At 47.9% G+C, this 10,437-nt stretch overlaps 1 protein-coding gene across 3 annotated transcripts in view; it reads left to right on the top strand.

Moving 5' to 3' along the window:
- The first annotated feature begins 4,316 nt into the window (after positions 1–4,316).
- The window catches only part of MDC1 (mediator of DNA damage checkpoint 1), a 133,462-nt gene continuing 127,341 nt past the window's right edge, over positions 4,317–10,437 (top strand). For 2 of the 3 annotated variants that reach the window (XM_069241835.1, XM_069241833.1), the window contains exon 1: positions 4,317–4,445. The gene's annotated coding sequence lies outside the window, so the exon portion shown is untranslated. Of the gene's footprint in view, positions 4,540–10,437 lie in introns of all 3 variants that reach the window. The other variant, XM_069241834.1, reaches the window with a different exon arrangement.

The raw sequence follows: 10,437 nt of genomic DNA, 5'->3' as shown, positions 1-10,437 counted from the left end.
CTGCCTCAAACTGGACAAGTCACCCCCCTCTTAAACTGAACATCTACAGATATGAATGACCCCAACAATTTTCACTCTTTTTCCAACCTGCCTTTCCTTGCAAAACTATTTGCAAAATGTGGAGAGGAGCAACTCACCAAACATATCCCCAACCTCCTAGATGAATACCAATCCAGTTTCAATCAGGGCTGCAGCACTGTCACAACACTGCTACTGGTGGACAATAATGCTCTTTGGGTCCTAGACTCTGGCAACTACTGCCTCCAGATCCTTCTCGACCTATCAGCAGCCTCTGACACAATCAACCACTTTACGCTGCTTGACATACACGCAATCGAATGGGCATTGATGGCGTGATCCTTAAATGGTTTGAATCATTCCTCATGGGTAGGTCACAGAAGATAAAAATTGATGGCTGCATCTCAACACTGATGGCTGTTAATCAAGGGGTCCCTCTGGGTTCTATTCTTGCTCCACCCTATTCAACCTGTACACTAAGCCTCTTGAGAGGTACTAAAAAAGGTAGCGATCTTCTATTATCAATTTGCTGATGACACCCAACTTTTATTTGAAGAACTCCTCTTCCATGAAATTGTGCACCTCACCAGCATTCTTAATTCCATTCAAGATGGGATGACTTCACATAGTTTAAAAGTGAACCCATCCACAAACAAATTCCTCCTCCTCTCCTCTTTGAAATCACCACTTCAAGTACAAACCTGGATGAACACAATCAAAATCCTTAACAGTAAACCCACGATTGTTGATGATGTCAAGTTCCTAAGAGACATCCTAAACAAAAAAGTCAACTTACACTAATAGACATCCTAGACAAAAAGCTGAACTTACAATTGCAAATCAGTGCCATGGTAAGAAATGTGAAGTTTCAACTTAAGCTGTCTGGAGGTACTAAGCCATCACAAACACTGTTGCTTGAAATTCTGAGCTTTAAAAGGGAATGACTTAGAGCACAATCTTTCTCAGGACCAGAATATAGGACTCCTTACCCCCGAACGTTTGAATCAACACTTTGTTTGCGATTTTGAAAACTGAGCTGAAAGCCCTTTCCTTCAAAGACATTTTAGTCAATGACACCTCAGCTAACCTCTCTAGTGGGAAAGTGCTCTCTTACCGCTTATGGCCTAGTCTCTGTGTCCGTGGGCCTGAGATTAACAGCTTTACCTCCCATTCTTACTGACAATCTGTTCACTGCCATAACTCATAATACGCCCATCCTTCTACAACTGTATGTAATGCTACGCTGACCTGTAACTTTGGACCTTATTGTTTTGCTTTCACTAATGACCGAATTGACAACAATCTCTGGAATGCACTTCTTAGTTTAAAGAAGACATTTATTATTACTTTGCCACGAGGTTCCTGAGAGAGGAGATTAGTAGGTTGGAGGCACACGTTTAAAAATAGCCACAGTAATGAAAGGAAAATACAAAATGTAATGTGCTACTGATGAACATTGAACAATAATATGCACAGTGGTGAAACACAAAGTCAGTGGTCAAACATAATTATTTTCACTACACTTATGCAAGAACCGTATGCAGGGCCAGCTTCAGCACTGATGGCACCTAGTGTGACAATCTTTTTTGCACCCCCCCACCACTCCTCATGACTCCCTCCTCAGATTCCCTCAATGCCACATGGCAAAAGTGCCCCTCATCTCTCCTCAGTCCCTCTCTCACATACATTTAATTTGTTTTAAAGCACTGCGCTACTTTATAGCGAATCAAAACTGCCACTAGACTAAACTCTGAGCTCTCTCTCTGCAGCAGGAACATTAATCAGAAAAGCTATGGTGGCATTTTTATTGCTGCCTGAATGCTGTGCACAAGGAGCTCCGAAGCAGACGTTAGCGCGTCTGACCTTAATTGGTTTCTTATCCTTAATTCATAAGGGGGTGCGTTAGAGGTTCGATGGACCTTTTGACTGCGCTTAGAGTAAATCCTACCATAGATCTCAATTTCAATACAAATCAATAACAAATATCAATCAACAATAGCAATAATCTTTGGAGTCAGTAATTCCACACACCATGACCCCTTTGGCCATGAATAACCACACCTTTATGTAAAAGCTATAATATTTATTTCCTTATATTAACGATGCTAATATCACGTAACTTAGTCTCAAAATCAAATGTTATGCAAACAGAAACAACACCGGTTGACCAAATCTTTTAAAGAATCTCAGTTTAACGAAAGAGTGTATTGTTACACATTCTAGGATTACAGTAGAAATTGTTAACAAGAATAACTGCGCAATAGAAATAGCATACATTTAGATTCAGCAAAGAAACGTCATCAACTGTTGTTAATAATTAGCAAACATCTTGTGAGTCTCCTAGCTAACCTTCTGATTAGAATACCATGTTTGGCCTTCATGCAAAACAATTTAGTCAACCCAAATTTGGAAAAACATCTAGCTGTGGCTCTATCAAAATAGTGGTTGGTACCTAGGAACAAAAGACAAATTACATCAAACACAATAACATTTGATTAATACCTCTCCTCTGTATGGTTCAGCAAGCTGCGACTGTCTTCGTCAATTGGACATTAGTTCGGTCAGCATCAGCAATGGACCATGAATGGAATGGTTCAGAACAGGGGACTCTAAGCTATCCAAACCATTGGTAAAGCATAGTCTAAGGATAAGCATTCAGCATCAAAAGTCTAAGCAATAAAGTTAATGATAAGAATTCTCTAAGTAAGGAATCAAAGCAAGTACACCTCATCGGTTGAAAAGGAAATGGGAAGAAGCCTCACTTCTCTTGGTGCGGTCAGGCTAAGTTAAAATCATCTAAAACTCTTCCCACGTTGCCACTGGTCAAAGAAGCGAACGTTTACATTTAGTCCAATTAAAGTAGAACTTCAAATCTAAGATATAACTAAACTGTCTTTCACATGTCGATGATTGGCTCCTCTTCTCCTGTTCCCATCGTCGGACTTGTCAGGTAATAATTTTGTATCTCTCTGTCCTTCAGTCAGTACATATATTGTTAGCTCCTGGGAACATCACTTTCACACACACTAACTAAACTTTACATTATTATAACAATAGCTAATGCAGCATTTTCTAGTAAGCAGTTCTCATGGGAAAATAAATCATTTACTAGTGTTTGGTCAACGCAGTGGAACAATGCAAGTATTCATTTCTCTAAACAGTAATTTTATGTGAATTATTTAAACAGTGCAATTTAACATGAGAATGCAACTAGACCCAAGACATTGCTAACTTAAGGCCTACAATTTAATAAAGCAAATACGTAAGTAATCATTAATATAAAATACTACTACATTAATCTAAACATGAGCACATCTTTTCATATGAATAAGCAATTAATAAGGACACTTTTTGTGATTACTGGCGGCCACTGAAGTAGGTACATTTTCCAAGCTGTGCATTATTTTCTATACCAAATAAAATTCTAGGCAGATTCAACATTCAGAATACATGAATGTTTGTTAGTAAAAATTCAGTGTTCACACAGGTGCTTTTAAATCATAAATTATTGTTCAATATAGCACTCCAGCCATGATGTCAGTGCCCCCTCCAGGTCAGTGCGTAGTGCGGTCGCACCAGTCGCACTGCCTTAAAGCCGGTCCTGACTATACAGTAATCAGATACCATGTAATTTTGACCCTTCTTTGCTATCTCGGTTTCATAGGTTGCAGCTTGCATGGCTGATGAATGGTGATACCCAGAAACCGGTCCCAGGATGCTTGTTTCCGGTCCAGGGAGGACCTGGGCTGGACCGTTCCCAGGGGGAACAGGGTCAAGACTGATTTGCACATGGCTGGGCCCAGACTGGGGTGGCATGGTGAGCAAAAAAACGATGGATTAAACCCAGATCTGTGACTGGGGGATGAGTGTTTGGTTCCGCATTCTGTCCATCATCTGTTCTTTTTGCATGTTTCACAATAGAACAACTTATATTACGACTCTGTTTTTTTTGTAATTTTGAACCATGAAACGTGTTTTGTGGTAAATCACTCTGGCATTCCACGCCGCGTGTCTCGCGTACACGGGCACAGGTCAGTGCCCTGCCCGCACGGTCTGCACCCAGGCCCGCCCCACTCCCCCGCCCGCCAGCGGGCCGCACAGAGGAGCTGCCCGGGCAGAGCGCGGCCTGGAAACCCAGCCCCGGACCCGCCAACGGTGTTTACACTCCGCCGAGGCACGCGCCTACTCATACAGCCAATCAGCGCTCGAGAATAACGAGCGGCGGCTGTGATTGGCTGGGGCCACGAAAAGCCTCCACTCCGAGGCCACCTTACACCGTACGAGGCCCTCCCGCTCCCGATGACGCCCACAACAGTCCCACCGCGGGATTGGTTATCACGCGACCCGGAAGTAGTTGAGGACATGGACCATGTTCATGCGTTAAAACACTAACAAGGGGCACCGGGCGGAGATCACGGACGGGGCAGGTAAGGAGCGGACGCGGGGCACTCTCACCTCCGCCATACGCCTCCACCGTGACTTGTTTTCTTCTATCAAACGTGTTCACATCCTCTTACGCAAGTTCGTATCTCTGTATTCGATCATTAACTTCCCATCTCTCTCAACAGTCTTACCTTCCTCTTCCACCGCGTTCCCATCCTCTCCACACTGTCCTTCTCCTCTATCCCTCTGTTCCCACCCCCACCATCCCATCCTGCCCAACTCCTCCACTTCCCCTCCCTCCACTGCTCCATCAGCACCCCGTCCTCCTCTCCTTCAGCACCCCTTCCTTCTTCTCCATCAGCACCCCATCCTCCCTCTCCATCAGCACCCCATCCTCCCTCTCCATCAGCACCCCTCCCTCCTCTCCATCAGCACCCCGTCCTCCCTCTCCATCAGCACCCCTTCCTCTCTCTCCATCAGCACCCCTTCCTCTCTCTCCATCAGCACCCCTTCCTCTCTCTCCATCAGCACCCCTCCCTCCTCTCCTTCAGCACCCCGTCCTCCTCTCCTTCAGCACCCCTCCCTCCTCTCCTTCAGCACCCCTTCCTTCTTCTCCATCAGCACCCCGTCCTCCCTCTCCATCAGCACCCCTTCCTTCTTCTCCATCAGCACCCCATCCTCTCTCTCCATCAGCACCCCGTCCTCCTCTCCTTCAGCACCCCGTCCTCTTCTCCATCAGCACCCCTTCCTTCTTCTCCATCAGCACCCCGTCCTCCCTCTCCATCAGCACCCCATCCTTCTTCTCCATCAGCACCCCTTCCTTCTTCTCCATCAGCACCCCTTCCTTCTTCTCCATCAGCACCCCGTCCTCCCTCTCCATCAGCACCCCGTCCTCCCTCTCCATCAGCACCCCGTCCTTCTTCTCCATCAGCACCCCTTCTTTCTTCTCCATCAGCACCCCATCCTCCCTCTCCATCAGCACCCCGTCCTCCTCTCCATCAGCACCCCGTCCTCCTCTCCATCAGCACCCCGTCCTCCTCTCCATCAGCACCCCGTCCTCCTCTCCATCAGCACCCCGTCCTCCCTCTCCATCAGCACCCCTCCCTCCTCTCCATCAGCACCCCTCCCTCCTCTCCATCAGCACCCCTCCCTCCTCTCCTTCAGCACCCCTTCCTTCTTCTCCATCAGCACCCCGTCCTCCCTCTCCATCAGCACCCCGTCCTCCCTCTCCATCAGCACCCCTTCCTTCTTCTCCATCAGCACCCCTTCCTTCTTCTCCATCAGCACCCAATCCTCCCTCTCCATCAGCACCCCTCCCTCCTCTCCATCAGCCCCCCTTCCTTCCTCTCCATCAGCCCCCCTTCCTTCTTCTCCATCAGCACCCAATCCTCCCTCTCCATCAGCACCCCTCCCTCCTCTCCATCAGCACCCCTCCCTCCTCTCCTTCAGCACCCCGTCCTCCCTCTCCATCAGCACTCCTCCCTCCTCTCCTTCAGCACCCCTTCCTTCTTCTCCTTCAGCACCCCTTCCTTCTTCTCCATCAGCACCCCGTCCTCCCTCTCCATCAGCACCCCGTCCTCCCTCTCCATCAGCACCCCGTCCTCCCTCTCCATCAGCACCCCTTCCTTCTTCTCCATCAGCACCCCGTCCTCCCTCTCCATCAGCACCCCTTCCTCTCTCTCCTTCAGCACCCCTCCCTCCTCTCCTTCAGCACCCCTTCCTTCTTCTCCATCAGCACCCCTTCCTTCTTCTCCATCAGCACCCCTTCCTTCTTCTCCATCAGCACCCCGTCCTCCCTCTCCATCAGCACCCCGTCCTCCCTCTCCATCAGCACCCCGTCCTCCCTCTCCATCAGCACCCCGTCCTCCCTCTCCATCAGCACCCCGTCCTCCCTCTCCATCAGCACCCCTTCCTTCTTCTCCATCAGCACTCCTCCCTCCTCTCCTTCATCAGCACTCCTCCCTCCTCTCCTTCAGCACCCCTTCCTTCTTCTCCTTCAGCACCCCTTCCTTCTTCTCCATCAGCACCCCGTCCTCCTCTCCTTCAGCACCCCTTCCTTCTTCTCCATTAGCACCCCATCCTCCCTCTCCTTCAGCACCCCTCCCTTCTTCATCAGCCCCCGTTCTCCCTCTCCATCAGCACCCCTTCCTTCTTCTCCATCAGCACCCCGTCCTCCTCTCCTTCAGCACCCCGTCCTCCTCTCCTTCAGCACCCCTTCCTTCTTCTCCATCAGCACCCCTTCTTTCCTCTCCATCAGCACCCCTCCCTCCTCTCCATCAGCACTCCTCCCTCCTCTCCATCAGCACCCCGTCCTCCCTCTCCATCAGCACCCCGTCCTCCCTCTCCATCAGCACCCCTTCCTCTCTCTCCATCAGCACCCCTTCCTCTCTCTCCTTCAGCACCCCTCCCTCCTCTCCTTCAGCACCCCTCCCTCCTCTCCTTCAGCACCCCGTCCTCCTCTCCTTCAGCACCCCGTCCTCCTCTCCTTCAGCACCCCGTCCTCCTCTCCTTCAGCACCCCGTCCTCCTCTCCTTCAGCACCCCGTCCTCCTCCCCTTCAGCACCCCCCTCCCTCCCCTTCAGCACCCCCTCCCTCCCCTTCAGCACCCCCCTCCCTCCCCTTCAGCACCCCCCTCCCTCCCCTTCAGCACCCCATCCTCCTCTTCAGCACCCCATCCTCCTCTTCAGCACCCCATCCTCCTCTCCCCTTCCTCCCTCTGCTTAAGCACCCCATCCCTCCATCAGCGACCCTTCCTCCCTCTCCTTCAGCACCCCTCCCTCCCTTTCCATCGGCACCCCTCCCTCCCTCTCCATCGGTACCCCATCCTCCCTCTCCATCGGTACCCCATCCTCCCTCTCCATCGGCATCCCTCCCTCCTCCCCATCAGCACCCATCCTCTGCGAACTGTCCTTCTCCTTTATCCCTCTGTTCTCATCCCCACCTCCCCATCCTGCCCAACTCCTTCACTTCCCCATCCTGCACTGCTCCATAAGCACCCCTTCCTCCTCTCCATCAGCACTCCTTCCTCCTCTCCATCAGCACTCCTTCCTCTTCAGCAAACCTTCCTCCTCTCCAACAGCACCCCTCCCTCCTCTCCATCAGCACCCCTTCCTCTACACAGTGTCCCTCTCTTCTACCCCTCTCTGTTCTCACCCCACCTCCCCACCCTCTCAACTTCTCCACTTCCCCATCTTGCTTTGCTCCTTCAGCACCCCGTCCTCCTCTGCGTCGGCACCCCTTCCTCATCTCCATCAACTTTCCACCCTCCTCCCCATCATTACACTTCTAAGCTTTCTGTGAGTTTTTTTTTTTATTTATTTTTTTATTAGTAGAATGTGATATTACAGGAAATTACACCACATGACCTTTTACCTCCACGACCGTCCCAGCACAGGAAATAACATCTCCTGAGATGTAAGTCACAGATTGCTGGAAGTGACAATAGGTTTTAAACCCACTTACATGAAAAATAACATTAAATGAGGCAACGCAGGAGCATTACACCGACCCACATATCTTTATTATCAAAAATAGCTTTAGCAAGAAGCAAAAATAAACTCGACTGCAAAGCAGTTTACCAATTTTTCCAATGGCAGTTGTTGAAAGTGCCAAAACCTGTGATTGTATAAAGAATCAAAAATCACAAGGGTAGATCTAACCATGTGGGAGATACAGGCGAGACAACGTAGCGTGTTAACACCATCCACTCTACAGCATCTGCTCCCTTGGTGAAAAAAAAAGCTATTCCATGTCAACCTGGAAACGGACAAATCCAACAAACATCTGAAGAGTGGGTTTAAATGCAACTTCATGTGGTTTCCTTAAGTATTGTGCTTGGTCGCCTCACCTACTTATGCATTAACAGCTACAAATCTATCCCTACCCTTCTTCACCTGCAGCTGTTCTGGAAAACAGGCGCAGCCCATTAGATGTCCGTACATCCATTCACACAGAGTAACAGACTTGCAGGCAGCTCCATGTTCTCTTCTGCGCCCATCACGGCCGCCGCTCTTCCATTCACTTCCCTGCTTTTAAAGAAGCAAGTTTGTGCACTAGAATGTTTGAGCACGATTCAAACGGAAAATTAGTTAATTTAAAATTGATTCCGTGTATCTATTTGAGGAAACAAAGGTGCAGAATTGGAATAGTGTGCACATTATGTTAATTCTTAAAATTTTGCCACTTGGGAGCGAGTTAATGACAGGTACTGTCTCCTTGATCAGAAGTCAGTAATGTAGCAATTATTTAGCGATTTTTTTTTTTTTTTTTAACCAATTGGCAATTCTGGGCATAGAAAAGAGGCACGCATGTAACCGGTTGCACTTAGACCGTGAATGCTGTGGTACCCCAGAAATGACTTCTCAGCCCAGTGGTGGTCCTACGGGTCTAGGAGCTACGTGGTCTCTAGAGAGGTGCCATACTTCATCCTGAAAAAGCTGCTCAGTGCTTGTGAAATGAATGGAACATGTAGCTTATATCCAGCATGTTAGAAGTACGGTGTCTGGGACAAGCAAGGGGAGAAGGTCTGATTGCCTTTATAGACGGGATGCTCTACGTGTTCATGGGTAGAGGGATTTAGGAGAGCTACACTGCATGTTATTTAGTATGTAATAGCAGCCTGTGTGTGTCGGGTTTTCTTAGCGGTTTCTGTGTGCAGGCGTCTGAATGAGCAGTCTCAATGCTGTGTTCAGAGCTCCTGGTTGCTTGATTTGTTTTGAGTATCTTTGTGGGCTGATGCCATCCATGGATCATGAAGATGCTAACAATTAAATGCTGCCTTACTTGCATGTCAGGAGGTGAGAGATGCAACAAATTATGTATCTCTTGAATGCAGCCGTAATGTCAGATGTGAAGAATTTAGTAAACAAACATATGGTCTGCCCTCACAGCGTCCACATTCTCATCTTCTTCGTTACAACTTACCAGCCTACTCTCCATCTTTTCCTGTCTGCTGTCCTCCACTATCAAATCCTCCCCTTCAAAAACCTTCTTATCTGCATCTCACTCTCACCTTTCCATTCACTTGTTTCTACTACCTTTCCACCATCCTCTCATCCACTGCCCCTACAACACCTAGTGATCTGATCTTACCTCATTAATAAGTGGTCTTCTGCCACTCATCCCCTGAGTAATCCATCACAGCTGGTAGACCTTTTGATGCATGCATTCTATCCGCCAGATTACATAGTAATCTGAAACGTAACTAGTAGTTCCCATTGAAGTCTAGATGGTCTCCGTTTACATGTCTAAATAAGTGGATCTGCGTTAACCTATATCAACCAAGCTGTGCATATCCTAGAATCTTCTTATGATGCACCAGTCTCTTTCCCGGGATTAAATGTTAATTTAATTCTATGCAGCCATGCTATGGTAATTGATTTTAGGATCAACCTCATTAACTCCCTTACACTTCTCCTCTTAAGCATTTCTGAATGAGATGTCACCTTGACCTCTGCACGCAAGTTCCAATGAAATGAAAAGAATGCACCGGATAATACAGTGCATGCTCTTGGAACAGATGTAGGGACCACACTAGGTTTGAGGGTGGGAGTTGATAGGTGGGTTTGATGGATTGGTCATCTAACAAAGAGAGAGGAGCATTCATCACACACCCTCCAACAAGAACAAAGTAAACACACTAAATGCAATGGAGATCAAGGTTATACCCCAAATGGGAGTTACACCAATCTTAAACTATAGATATATGCATCATTTATAGTGGATAAAGGTGGAATTACCCCCCAAAAAACCTAGAAGTAAACCTAAGGAATTCCCTTAAATAGTAGGTAACTTTGATATTGTTTAAAAATGCGAATGGATGATAATTTGGTATGATTCCAGGTGCATAGAGCCTTCTGACACAAGACCCAACACCATATCCTGCCCTTCTTACTTCAGTACCAGGTGGCGGTTGTGCTGTCCGTGAGCACCTGCACCAGCCTTCCTCCGATGGATTGGAAGTCCTTCAACACCAAGTGAATCACTTCATCCCCAACAAATTGAGGCAGAGTCAGGCTTCCCCTACTGACATCTGTC

This window comes from Pleurodeles waltl, chromosome 6 (assembly GCF_031143425.1).
Source record: "Pleurodeles waltl isolate 20211129_DDA chromosome 6, aPleWal1.hap1.20221129, whole genome shotgun sequence".
NCBI lineage: Eukaryota > Metazoa > Chordata > Amphibia > Caudata > Salamandridae > Pleurodeles > Pleurodeles waltl.
This window is presented reverse-complemented; position numbering and strand designations above follow the sequence as displayed.